This window comes from Ornithorhynchus anatinus, chromosome 11, assembly GCF_004115215.2.
Source record: "Ornithorhynchus anatinus isolate Pmale09 chromosome 11, mOrnAna1.pri.v4, whole genome shotgun sequence".
Lineage (NCBI taxonomy): Eukaryota > Metazoa > Chordata > Mammalia > Monotremata > Ornithorhynchidae > Ornithorhynchus > Ornithorhynchus anatinus.
The window spans coordinates 52,112,224-52,127,204 of record NC_041738.1 but is presented as its reverse complement, the minus strand read 5'-3'; positions in this window follow the sequence as shown (position 1 = coordinate 52,127,204).

The window sequence follows — 14,981 nt, the reverse complement described above, 5'->3', positions numbered from 1 at the left end:
TTGTAAGCTTCAGCCCAGGGATTTTGATTCCAGTTAATTAATCAATGGTATTTATTGAGTGCTTTTTTTTTTCAAAAAAAAGGCTCCATATAGGACAGGGGGTATGTCAGAGCTGATTAACTTCTATCTACCCCAGGGTTTAGTGCAGTGCTTGGAATAGAATAACCTTTTAATAGACACCATAACTACTGTTATTATTCAAGATGATTTAATTGGGGGAATTGTAATAGTGTTTGTTAAGTCCTTACTGTGTGCACATCAATCCATCAATGGAATATATTGAGCTCTTATTAGGCCCTGAATGCTTGGAAAAGTACAATATTCATTCATTCAATTCATTCAATCATATTTAATGAGCACTTACTGTGTGCAAAGCACTGTACTAAGCATTTAAGAGAGTACAATACAACACCAGATACATTCCCTTTCCATCATGAGCTCACAGTCTGGAAGGGGAGACAAACATTAATATAAATGAATAAATAAATTACAGATCTATATATATATGCTGTGCGGATGGGAGGGAAGACGAATGAAGGGAACAATACAACAGAATTAGCAGACATGTTCCCTGCCCATAACGAGCTTACAGTCTAGAGGGGGAGACAGACATTAAGATGAATAAATAAGTAATTGGCAATATAAAATTTAAAGATGTGGTCCTAAGTGCTGTGGGGTTGGGGCACTGTGGGAGCACTGTACTAAATGCTGAGAGAGCATAAACCGGACAGAATTAGGCTTGGCTCCTGTCCTGGTCCCTTGTCCTTCCCACAGAGCCACTGCAGGCCACTGGATGGAAGAGTGTGGAGGCAGCCTGTGGTCTTTGCTGTTCAAACTCAGGGGTCTCGGCGTGTGAGCACAGACCCTTGATATCCTGCCTCGAGCCACGCGGGCCCGAAGCTACTCCAGTTCACAAAACCAGCATTCAGAGAACTCTTCCACGAGTGGCGTGGCTTGGTTTTAATGACGGTTCACGGCCCAGCGGTTAATATTTCCAGAAGAGGGCCCTGGGGCTCGTCAGTTACAGAAGTCAGAATGGCCACGTTCGGAAGCCCCTCGGAAAGCACAGCGCGGCTACCCTGAGATCGGTGACGCTTTGCTAGACCCTAAATGGCTCTGACAGTTTAAATTTGAGATGTTAACCCCTCCATCAGGCGGTTAAACCAGGCAGAAAATCTGGAGCACTGGAGAAATCCAAAAGGATTCAGGGGAAAGAAATTGACCGGAAGGAAATGTAACACCGGATCCGGGACTCAGAAGACCAGTTGGCTGGCTTGTTCTGGGGGCTTGGGAGAAGCTTGGTGGGTGCAGAGGTGGGCATCTCATGGATTCCTGGCTTATTTCCTCCCTCACCAGGCTAAATTGAGGGAAGCAGCATGGTCTAGTTGAAAGAGCCTGGGCCTGGGAGTCAGAGGACCTGAGTTCTAATCCTGGTCATTTGTCTGCTGTGTGACCTAAGGCAAGTCACGTCACTTCTCTGGGACTCGGTTCCCTTATCTGCAAAATGGGGATTAAGACTGTGAAGCCCATGTGGGACTGGGACAACCTAATTAACTTGTACCTATCCCAGTGCTTAGAACATTGCTTGGCACTTGGTATACCCTTATGTTATTATAATCAGCATCATTCCCCAAGGCAGGAGGCCCTCATCCTTCTTAACCCAAGACTGTGGTGCAGTACTTTCGTACTATTTTTAAGCAATTCCTGGTAGTTATTGAGCACTTACTGTGTGCTGAGCACTACTAAGCCCTTTGGAGAGTACAATGGAGTAATAATAAGAAGAATAATTATGGTATTTTTCAATGCTTACTATGTGCCAGGCACTTTACTAGGTGCTGGGGTGGATACAAGCAAATCAGGTTGGATACAGTCCCTGTCCCATGTGAGGCTCACACTCTTAATCCCCATTTTACAGATGAGGGAACTGAGGCCCAGAGAAGTGACTAGCCCAAGGTCACACAGCCGACAAGTGGCAGAGTCGGGAATAGAACCCATGACCTTCTGACTCTCAGGCCCGTTTTCTATCCCCTATACCATGCTGCTTCTCTCACTAGACATGATAGACATGTTAGTAGACATGCTCACTGCTTTATAGAAGGCCTAATTGACCAGATTATAACTATTCCCGGGACAAACAGATCAATGATATTAGCCTAAGTCAGTCTCCTGAAGTCCCTAAATGAAAAATTAGCTTTTTGTGTGGTTAAGACCACAGGCATTTACATTTTGGGTCAAACCCAAAGTCCATTCTGCCCAGTGTGCCCCACTGGCAATAGAGCACCTGAAGGAACAGGTTGAATGCTTCCCTGGTATAGTGGATAGAGCACAGGCCTGGAAGTCAGAAGGTCATGGGTTCTAATCATGGCTCCGCCATTTGTCTGATATATGACCTTGGGCAAATCACTTCACTTCTCTGGGCCTCAGTTACCTCATCTATAAAATGGGGATTGAGACTGTGAGCCCCATGTGGAACTGGAACTGTGTCCAAACCGATTTGCTTGTGTACACCCCAGCACTTAGTACAGCACCACACACATAGTAAGCACTTAAATACCATCATTATTATCCAGAAGACTTATTGCTTGGGATTTTACAGTCCTTCTATTTAGTACAGTGTTCTGCACACAGTAAGCACTCAATAAATATGATTGATTGATTGAATGAATGAATGAATACATACAGTGATCTGCACAGTTAGTGCTCAGTAAATACCACTGATTGATCACTTTCACTGATTTTATATGTTTTTCCTGCTGTTATTTTCCTTTTCTTTTGTTCTACTAAGGTGTGGGACTTTTTTTGTAATAATAGTAATTAACAATTGTGGTATTATGAAGCACTCATTAACTGCCAGGCACTGTACTAAGCATTAGATAGGTACAATATAATCAGATCAGACACAGTCCTTGTCCCACATGGGATTCACAATATAAGGGAGAGGGAGAACAGATATTAAATCCCTATTTTGAAGATGAGGAAATCAAGGCCAGAGAAGTGAAATGACTCACCCCAGGTGAACTGACAGAATGAGGATTTGAACCCAGGCCTTCTGACTCACAGTTCTTTGCTCTTTCTGCTGGGTCATGCTGCTCCTTTCCCTTGGTGTCAGTTACTTGATTGTGCACTACTTTCTCAGAGCACTATAATCTACATTTAGTGTCCTTGCTTCTGCCTTTTTAAAATTTTTATGGTATTTGTTAAGCGCTTACTATGTCAAGCACTCTTCTGAGCGCTGGGGTAGATAAGAAATAATCAGGTTGGACGCAATGCCTGTCACACATAGTGCTCACAGTCTAAGTCTGAAGGAGGAAGATTTAATCCCCATGTACAGGTGAAGAAACTGAGACACAGAGAAGTTGTGACTTGGCCAAGGTCCCACAGCAGACATGTGGTGGAACTGGGATTAGAACCCAGGTTTTCTGACTCTCAGGCATATGCTTTTTCCACTAGTCCACACTGCTTCTCCTTGTTGGGAGTGGGGGCTGGGTGTTTGAACGCCGGCCTTCTGCCATATTGAAGCCCTCTCTCCAGACCGGTGGCCATCCCATCTTGAACCATGGACATTCTTGCCACATTATGTTGCAGTTCTTCCTTGGAGCAGCCTGCCCCCTTCCTCAGGCTCATGGAGAAGAGTGATTCATCTCGGGCGAGGCAGAGGAGCCAAAGGAATTGCTTAGTGGGTGTGAGAGAGTGAGAGTGTGAGTGTATATGTGTGTGTGTGTGTCTGTGAGTTTTCTCACAGAACGATAAAGCCAGGCCTAGGTCTTAGTGCCAGAGCCTGCCTAGAGTTTCTGTGTTTTTCTACTATTCATTAGTGATTACATACCCCCGGAACACCTGCAAGGCCGACTCATAAAGCAGGCATTCATCGAGGCTGGCAAGGCCCTCATGGGAACGGCAGGGTACAGGGCGACAGTCATTGTATCTCCAGATAAAAACATTCTCTTACCGAAGCCTCCGAAAATAGAAGCTGGCCACGGTTTCAGCTCGGCACCGCAGGGTATCAGAAAGAAGAGTGTTTCTTCGCCTCGGCCCTTTCTAAAGTCAGGGAACCCGCCGGGGACGGGGCGTTTTCGGACGATCCCTCAGCCGGGACTGTTCTGAGGACTTTGAGAAACGAGGAGGCCTGGGCGGTGCTTGGCTGGAAGTAAGCCGAAGCCCGGCCACCGCGGGGTCGCAAAGAAACTCCGAGGCGAGTTACGTTGATTGGCGGCAGCATCACAGGAAATTCTGAACTTGGGTGGCCTCCCCTGTAACTCGGGGCGACATCTTGTCAGAGCCGCTTATAAAATCCGTGCTGTAATTAATCTGGAAAGGTCAACGTAATAATAAATAGCCACCAGAAACTCCCCCGCATCTCTATACAAGAAATAGTATTGACCTTTTCAGTAATTCCATTCCCCTGCCTTTGTCTTTAAAGGGGCTTTCCACTGAGGGGCAAAATGGCAAGAGGTGGAAGAGCGAGATCTTCTGCCACTGTGGGCTGGGTCGGTCGCCAAAGCATAGCCTTGTTGGAAGGGCGTGAGGCTCGATGTTGGGAGACCTGGGCTCTGGCTCCAGCTCTACCCCTGGTCTTATGTGTGACGTTGGGCTAGTCGCTGAACCTCTCTGCGCCTCAGTTTTCACGTCTATAAAATGAAGGTAATAACACCTACTTGTACCCACATCATAGGGATGTTGCAAGGACGATATGAGATAACTACTGTGAAAATGCATTGGAAAAAAATCAATAAATCAAGCAGTGGTATTTATTGAGTGCTTAGCAAAACAAAGTTCAGGTAGGGCATTTAAGTGGTGAATTTGGACCCTGTAGATACCCCCTTTCTGGGGAGGATGGTGGCAGTTGTAATAGCATTTATTAAACACCCACTTGTTATACTATATGAGGCACTTGGGAAGTGAAGAATAGCTAAGTAATAACTAAGCAGGAAGACAAGCATTGTGGCCTAGTGGAAAAAGCATGGGCATGGGAGACAGATGACCTGGGTTCTAATAATGACTTTACCATTTGCTTCCCATGTGATCCTGGCCAAGTCCCTTCACTTCTCAATGCCTCAGTTTCCTCAACTGAACAGTGGGGATTCAATAACTGTTCTTCCTCCCGCTTAGACGGTGAGCCCCTTGGGTGACAGGGACTGTGACCAAACTGACATTCTTGTATCTACCCCAGCACTTAGTACAGAGCCTGACACATAGTAATTGCTTAACAAGTACCATTATTATTATTATTTCCTCCCCACTAGAAGCTTACACTTTAACAAGAGACAGACATAAAAATATTTCCAACTAGCATAGTCAAAATAAATGATTCCATATCTATTCATGAGTTCTAGTCCATCAGTACCAGAGCAGGCTAAAGGGATAACTTGGCTCAGAGTGCTGGCAGATGAATCAGGGAAGGCTTGTTGGAAGAGGTGGAATTTTAGGAGGGATTTGAATGTGGGGAGAACTGGGGTTTGTTGGATTAGCAGAGGGAGGGATTTCCAAGTTAAGGGAACAGGATATGTACCCCCTTCATCAAATAGCCATTTTAGAGGGGCTGACTGGTGCCCATGTAGAGTCCACAAGGAGCCCAAATGTTGCTGCAGCTTTCTAAATTTCCTCACCCAGAAATGAGTTTATCCTTTGGGCAAGTTAGGTTCCCAGAACGTTCTCTGTGTATATTCTCTCGCTCTTACTCTCTCGTTCTCCCCCCACCCTCCCAATGCCATGCTCCCTCACACACTCTCACGCTATCACAGACTCATTTAGGTTTGAAAGGATTTCTAATGGCACATCTGGCTTCCATCCATCCCCCATGTTGAGGCAAAATGGATTCCATCATTAATATACTCCAGCGGCTTATCTGGGTGCGTAGAATTTGTGGTTCAATAGGATTTATATGTTCCCTGGTTATTGACTTGTACATATGAAAGGAAGCAAATAAGCACCAACCAAAATACCAGAAGATGGTCTCAGGAATCTGCCTTTCCTATTGCCACTGCAGCAGAGAAAAGTCTGTTTGTAGAAGAGAGAAAGAAGGGTTTCTACAACTTCCTGGTATTGAGCTGATCATCTGAAAACAAGGCATCTTGCATGTCCAGCCACATTTTCAACTCTGCTTCAGCATTCTGGCTGAGATGGCCTCGGCAAAGGGAAATGGAGGGCAATTATCTAGTTATTTAGGAGTAGCGATGGTATTTATTGAACATCCACAGGATGCGCTGTACTAGACATTTGGATAAGAACAACAGAAACACAAGACATGTTGCGTGCCCATAAGAATCTTACACTCTTGGCCAAAATAATCTACAAATGAGGACTAAGGAATGTATAACTTGCTGCTTCCTTATGGTGAGTTTTTTTGTCGGGATTCAATCCAGTCTATCTTGATATCCCTGGGTAGACTGTATGCTTGTTGAGAGCTGAGAATGTATCTACCAACTCTGCTGTAGCGTAGCACTTAGTACAGTGCTCTGCAAATAGTAAGCGTGCAATAAATACCATTGATGATGATGATGATAGACTCAGGAAGATGAGGCACCTGATTGCTGATTTAGCTTCCTTGTGCATGCCTCCTGATTGACCAGGAATTCTCATGAATGACAGTTAATTTTCTTTCAATCAAATTGTGGTTAGAGTTGTTAGACACGTTCCCTGGCTGCAGTGAGCTTACAGTCTAGAGGAGATTACTGATCTTAACTTTCATTCATTCATTCATTCATTCAGTTGTATTTATTGAGTGCTTACTGTGTGCAGAGCACTGTACTAAGTGCTTGGAATGTACAATTCGGCAATAGATAGAGACAATCCCTGCCCAACAACGGGCTCAGTCTAAAAGAGGGAAACAGATGGCAAAACAAAACAAGTAGTCAGGCATCAACGTACATATGATATTTACATATGGTATTTGTTAAGCACTTGCTATGTACCAAGCACTATACTAATAATAATAATAATAATGTTGGTATTTGTTAAGCGCTTACTATGTGCCGAGCACTGTTCTAAGCGCTGGGGGGATACAAGGTGATCAGGTTGTCCCTCATGGGGCTCACAGTCTTCATCCCCATTTTACAGATGAGGGAACTGAGGCACAGAGAAGTTAAGTGACTTGCCCACAGTCACACAGCCGACAAGTGGCAGAGCTGGGATTCGAACTCATGAACCCTGACTCCAAAGCCCGTGCTCTTTCCACTGAGCCATGCTGCTTCTCATACTAAGCACTGGGTTAGATATTTGGTAATCATGTTGTCCCTTGTGGGGCTCACAGTCATAATTCCCAGTTTACAGGTGAGGTAACTGAGGCTCAGAGAAGTTAAGTGACTTGCCTAAGGTCACACAGCAGACAAGTGGCAGATCTGGGATTAGAACCCACACCCTCTGACTCCCAAACCTGTGCTCTTTCCACTAAGCTAAGATCACCCAGCAGATGAGTGGCAGAGCTGGGATTAGAACTCAGTTCCTTCTGACTCCCAGGACTGTGCTGTATTCACTAACCCACACTGATTCTCATAAAGAAATTATGGATAGGTACATAAATCAATAAGATTAACTGTATTTATTGAGTGCTTACTAAGCAGTTGGGAAAGTACAATAGGATAATAAACAGGCACGTTCCCTGCCCACATAAGTGCTGTGGGGCTGAGGAACACGTGAATACAGGTTGCAAATCCAAGTGTAAGGATGATGCAGAAGGGAGTGAGAGAAGAGGCAAAGAGGGCTTAGTTGGGGGAGCCCTCTTGAAGGAGATGTGGGTTTGGGGGGCTCTCTTAGCCCCACCCTCCCTATCCACCCCTCGCATCAGCTGCTGTCTTTTTCTTCAAAAAGATGGATTTTCTCTGTATTTTCTGGGTATTTGCCTCACCACTCCGTTTCGCCTTCCCACCGCTGACCCAACCGTAGCCCGTGTCCTATTTAAGAGAAATTGCCTACCTCTTCCTACCCTTCTATCAATCAATTAATGGTATTTGTTGAGTGCTTAGCCAGTCAATCAGTCAATCATATTTATTGAGCGCTTACTGTGCGCAGTAAGTACTAAGTACAATATAACAGAGTTACCAGACGTGTTCCCTGCCCACAGTGACCTTACCGTCTACCCATCCCACTCATTAACTGAACACTATCTTAGGCAAGGGCTAAGGGACCCATGTGGAAATTTGCCGGATATCCCAGGCAATTTGGATGGTGTCAATGGGAGATCCAGATCATTCGGTTCAATGAATGTTATCTTCAATGACTGGGAAATTCAGAATGTTTTCTTTGATGACTGGGAAATCCAAAATATTTTCTTCAGTGAGCGGGAAACCCAGACAGAACTAATTGAGGAGATGGTGCGGGTGCTGAAATAACCAGATAATTTCCACCATGTAGCTCCGTGGGACTCCCCTTGCTTGATCTGGCAATCAATCCATCAAACAATGGTATTTTTTGATTACCCTGTGTAGATTTTCAATATGGCGCACCCTCTTTACCCACATGTACCAAAACCACACCCTCCCCACTTCCCTGTGTTCTGGGAGGATTGGCTGGGCAGATGCCAGATTGCTTCATTTTCAGTTTCTTGTGGATAAAAGAAATAATCACACAAAACCCTTCAAATGTCCCCAGTTCTTCCTCCCCGCTTGGAAAGAATACAGATCAAACTTTCCGAGAGCTCCGAAGAGGCGAGTGTTTGACTTGGAAGATCGGTAGCAAACGTTCCCAAGAGACATAAACAAACCCAAGCAGAACCAGAATATCAATGAGGCCCTCTTTTTGAGTTAAAGCATTAAAATGCAAAGCAAGAGATAATGAGATGAGCCTCAAGTTACAGGTTTCCTCCTTTCGGTTCGAGGGAAAAGAGAAACCCCTATGAAAGTAGACCGAGTTCAGGATTGGACAAGGTTCTCTGGTGTACTTTTCTTTTAAGCACACTTTCCAGAGTGATGCACGGGGAATTGGAGGAGACATTTGTGGCAGGGGGTTGGGGTGGTCTCAAAGCGCCAAGATAATACCCACGGTTTTCCTTCTCCTCATCCCCATTTCCAAGCAACTGAAATCTCTGCTTTTTGGACACCCCGAACAGGGCTAACAGTGACCCAGATAACTGAGACCCAACAAACAACCTTTTTCCTCATTCCCTAAATATTTCAGGCCTGGCACAGTCACAAATTTATGACCAGAGCAGCGGGAAGCAGCGTGGCCTAGAGAACCTGACTTCTAATACCAGTTCTGTCGCTTGCCCTGTGACCTTGGGCAAGGCACTCAACTTCTTAACCTCAGTTTCCTCAACTAAAATGGAGATTCAAGACTCTTCGCCCTCCTACTTAGGCTATGAGCCCAAAGTGGAACTGGGATCTACCCCAGGATTTAAAATAGTGCTTGACACATCATAAGGATTTAAATTCCATAAAAATAATACTTAGAGCCCTCCATAATAATAATAATAATAATAGCTATTATTATTATTACTCTTGGTAGGGCCCTGAGAAAGGGATCATGAGGGAGTAGTTATATTTGGTTAAGACCTCGTGAGGCCCTTCTAGGTAGGGGAATGACAGTGGCAGGATACAGCCTGTTGCTTCAGCGGAGAGGATTTGTCTGGGGAAAGCCGCAGGAGTGGTTTTGAAAGGAGTAGGTCAGCAGAACCTCTGCAGGGACTCCACGTGGCTCTGATGGAAAACCTAATGTATTCTGGGACTAATTATCTGGATCCTTTTGGCTGTTAACCAAATGGGTGGTGTCATGCCCACCCAGGGGTGTCAAATTTTCTCCTCTAGACTGTAAGCTCCTTGTGGGCAGGGCGTGTGTCTACCACGTCCGTCGTATCGTACTTCCCCAAGTGCTAAGTACAGCGCCCTGCACAGCTTAAGCTCTCAATAAATACCATTGATTGACTGAGTGATCCTTTGTTTGGGTAGACCCAGACTGAAGGGAGAGTTTCCCGGTCTGATGTTTGCAGTGTGGCCCATTGGAAATAAAACAGGAGCAGGAGTCAGGAGACCTGCGTTCTAATCCCCGTTCTTCCACTTGCCTGCTTTGTGATGACCTGGGGAAATCATGTGACTTCTCAGTGCCTCAGTTTCCTCATCTGAAAAATGGGGATTAATGGGTCTGTATCCTATGATGTATCTACCCCAGTGCTCAGTACAGTGCCTGGCATCAGTGGCTTTCTATATATTATAACCCATGCTACTTTCTTATGAAATAGGCTGATCGTGGACAGCGAAGTGGAATTTGGAGGCCTGAATTATCCAGATGATTTGTTAGCGAAGGCCCAGCCACAGTTTCTCCGCCTTCCGCCGGGGTCACGGCGCTTCAGACCAGATGTGGCCGGAACCAGCAGCTCTGACAGCTTCACCTTGAAACAGGGTGTGGCCACAATGAACCCTTTGAAGGGGAAATGTGAACGAGAGCATGGGAGAAGCAACGAGGCCTAATGGAAAGAGCACTGGCCTAGGGGTCAGAGGACCTGGGTTCTAATCCTGGCTCTACCAAATGCTTGCTGTGTGACCTTGGGCAAGTCACTTCACTTCTCTGTGCCTCGGATCCCCCAACTTCAAATGAGGATCCCTCCTTTTTAGACAGTGAGCCACATGTGTGACAGGGACTGTGTCTGATCTAATTACCTTGTACCCACCCCCCAGCACTTAGAACAGTGTTTGGCATATAGTAAGCACATAGCAAATGCCACACACAAAAAAAAGAGCACAGAGGGAGGGAGTCGGGGTCTGCGAAAGGGCCTAGAATGAAGAGCCATTTTTCGCCAGAGCTGTCCAGCGGGAAGCGATATTTACACTGTTTTTAAATGGCACGTATTAAAAGTGCTTACTATTTTCCAAGCACTCTTCTATGCCAGTTAGGTTGGGCACAGTCCCTGCCCACATGGGGCTCACAGTCTCAATCCCCGTTTTACAGATGAGGTAACTGAGGCACAGAGAAGTTAAGTGACTTCCCCTAGGTCACCCAGCAGATGTGGCACAACTGGGATTAGAACCCAGGTCCTTCTGACTCCCAGACCCATGCTCTATCCATTAGGCCATGCTGCATATGTGATTGGCTGTGGGTGGAAGGGTCCACGCATAGCTTTCTGTCTGAACTGATAGCTCATATCTGATTCAGAATCTGACGTCAGTGAATTACAGCTCCGCAGCTGTTCACGAGAGAGAACAACCTTCCCAATGGGGCTCGTTGTAGCAGCGTGTCTCTTTTATAGGATTCAAATGTGGCGTCCGGGAGGCCCCGCACTGTAGATTAAAACCTGGTGTCTAGGACTTTGGTGCACTCCATTCAAAAAGCATTTAGGTTTTCCCAAATGGACTCTATTCCCTGGGAAAGTTTTGGGGAGGATACAATGGAAAGGGAAGAGATTCTTATAATAATGTTGGTATTTGTTAAGCGCTTACTATGTGCCAGGCACTGTTCTAAGCGCTGAGGTAGATGCAAGGTAATCAGGTTGTCCCACATAGGGCTCACAGTCTTCATTCCCATTTTACAGATGAGGTAACTGAGGCACAGAGAAGTTAAGTGACTTGCCCAAAGTCACACAGCTGACAGGCGGTGAGCCGGGATTAGAACCCATGACCTCTGACTCCCAAGCCTGGGCTCTTTCCACTGAACCAAGCTGCTTCTCCACTCTTCTTCATGTTCAACCATTCCTGTTTTGTGTAGGAGCTCTTGAAGCTAATAATGTAGATGCACTTCGATAAAAGGTCGGTCCTTGCTTTTTTTCAAAAAAATCTGATTTGTTAACAATAATGGTATTTGTTAAGTACTTACTATGTGTCAGGTACTGTACTAAGTGATGGGGTGGATACAAATTAATTGGGTTGATCACAGTCCCTGTCCCACATGGGGCTCACAGTCTTTATCTCCATTTTATAGATGAGGTCACTGAGGCCCAGAGAAGTGAAGTGATTTGCCGAAGGTCACACAGCAGACAAGTGGCAGAGCCGGATTTAGAAACTAAGCCTCTACTGACTTCTAGGACTGTGCTCTATACTCTAGGCCACAGTTTGCCCTGGAAGGGCGTGAAGGGATGGGATAGAGAGGGTGAGGGGTGTCAGTGTGTGTGTGCGTTTTGTGTACGCTACCAAATGTTCTGGATAATCCTGGCCTGGTCAGTGAAACTCCATGTCCATGAAAGAACAAACAAGATGAGATGGGTTTCAACTGCAGCAGGAGAGAGAGGGATGAGATATGAAGGAGGACTTTTTGATTGCTGGGATTGCAACATGAACTGGCAATTATGGAGGTTACTTAGCCTCCAGGCCTGGAACTCTCTAAATAAAGAGAGTTCATATCACCCACTGATGATATGATACCCACTGATATACGGCCAAACCACCTACTCCAGGCCTGTCCAACCTGAGTAGGTGATATGTCCCCTTCTGCCAAGACAGATGGCAGGACCCAATGAGCTCTTGAGAGTTGCCCGCCCCCCCCAGTTCCTACAGATCCTCAAAAACTCATGTGTTGGCCTAATGGAAAGAGCACAGGCCTGAGAGTCAGAAGACCTGGGTTCTAATCCTGCCCCTCACTTGCCTGCTGCGTGACCTTGGGCAAGTCACTTCACTGCTCTGGGCCTCAGTTTCCTCATCTGTGGGATGGTGATTCAATACCTCTTCTGGCTCCCGCTTAGACTGTGGGCCCCATGTGAGATAGATACTCTGCCTGAACTGAATATCTTGGATCCATCCCAGCTCTTAGTACTGGGCTTGGCACATAGTAAGCATTTAACGCATACCCTAAATATTATTATTATGTGTGCATAAGGTATAAGGGAGTCTCAGTCACTTACTGGTCTTTCCCACTTCACACGTGAAAGGAACGTGTTCTCGGGAAGGGAGGTGAGGGGTGAAAGATCAGGCAGCTATCTGTTAAACTGAACCAGGTAAGTTAGCAGTGATATTTATTGAGCATTTACTGTGCACAGAGCACTGTACTAAGCATTCGGGGAGAAAACACTCTTACCTGAAATAATCAGAAAATCAAGACCAAAGCATAGTTTTTAGCCTTAACTACCCAGATCACTTGTTAGCCCAGAGACCTGGTCTTTTTTAATTTTTTTTCAGTGGCATTTGTTAAGCACTTACTATATGCCAGGATAGATACAAGCCAATCAAGTAGGACACAGTCCGTGTCCCACGTGGGATTCGGAGTCTCAATCTCCATTTTATAGATGAGGTAACTGAGGCACAGATAAGTTAAGTGACTCACCCAAGGTCACACAGCAGATACTTGGCAGGGCCAGGATTAGAACCCAGGTTCTTCTGACTCCCGGGCCCCTGTTCTTTCCACTAGGCCATGATGCTTCTTCCCGGGGGAAAAACTGCAGCTGTGTAAGGAAAGTGAATCAGTATCGGCAGCCAACGAGACTTGTCCAGGTCCAAAAAACAGGGTTTCTTTCAATGTCCTTGTGGGTCTGAATTATCTGAGGACACCCTTTCCCTCCTCCTCCTCTGTCTTCTCGCCTCCTCCCTTTCCTGTTTCGCCCCGATTGTAATGAAACCAGTGTTTTTCCTTTTCCAGATGTTATCAATTTAGCCCTAGCAGTATTGGTTGACAACTGCGTTCGGTTTGAGAAGTGTGCAGATACTTGAAACCATATGACAGAGACGTGGTGTAAGAACCATAAGGTGAAAAAAAGACGTGGGTAATAAATGAGGAACGACACAGATGCAATTCTTAAAGAGGGCTGCAGCTTTTATAGATCCGGGGGTTATCGATATCGGGGGGAAATTGTAAACAGGCACTTCGTTGTGACTAGGGTGCGTTTGGGGTGTTCGGTGCGAAATTCTCATTTTGCAGCTATTATCCGAGCTGCAGGCAAAACCTGGATTTTATTTTTGAGTCATTTCCACCGTCTAGACCTGGCTCTACACAAGCAAATGAAATGGAGCTTTATAGCAATTCTCCAGATGAGTCGCACCTAAGAAGCACAGAGCTGTTGAGGAAGAAAAGGATACAGTCTTCTGGACTGTAAGCTCGTGGTGGGCAGGGAATGTGTCTACCACCTGTCTTGTACTTTCCCAAATGCTTAGTACAGTGCTCTGTGCACAGTAGATGCTCAATAAATATCACTGATTTGTGGGCTAACTTACCTGGTTCAGTTTAACAGATAGCTGCCTGATCTTCAACTGTACTTTGCCGGAGTAAACCCAGCCTTATTCATTCATTCATTCATTCATTCATTCATTAGTATTTATTGAGCGCTTACTCTGTGCAGAGCACTGTACTAAGAATTGGTAACAGATCGAGACAATCCCTGCCCTATGACGGGCTTACAGTCTAATCGGGGGAGTCGGACAGACAAGAACAATAGCAATAAATAGAATCGGGGAATGAACATCTCATTAAAATAATAGCAAATAAATAGAATCAAGGTGATGTACATCTCATTAACAAAAACTAGTGAGAACTCAGAATTTAGAACTCTGCTTTAGCCTCAGAGGTTAGCATCTATTCGAACAGTAGCAATAGCAGTACCAGCCTGGGTCAGGCCGGTGGTCTTTTTTGTTAAATGGATATTTAAGTGTTTACTACAAAACACTCAATAAAAACATGAATGAGTATGTGCCAAGAATTGCACTAAGCCCTGGGGTAGATAATAATAATAAAGATGGTATTCGTTAAGCGATTACTATGTGCCAAGCACTGTTTTGATCCAGTCCAGTTAATATAGTCTTGGTGTCAAGAGAAGGAGCGTGGCCTAGAGGATAGAGCATGGAACTGGGAATCAGAAGACCTGGGTTCTAATTCCGGCTCTGCCACTTATCTCCTGTGAGACTGTGGGCAAGTCATTTTGCTTTTCTGTGCCTCAGTTCCCTCATCTGCAAATTGGGGATTCAATACCTTTTCTCCCTCATATTTAGACTGTGAGTCTTATGTGGAAACTGATTATCTTATATCTAGCCCAGTGCTTAGTAGAATACTTGGCACGCAGTCAACTCTTAAATATTATAATTATTACTGTTAGTATTATTATTATTATCCAGACTGGGTGTGTCCATCACCCCAATTCA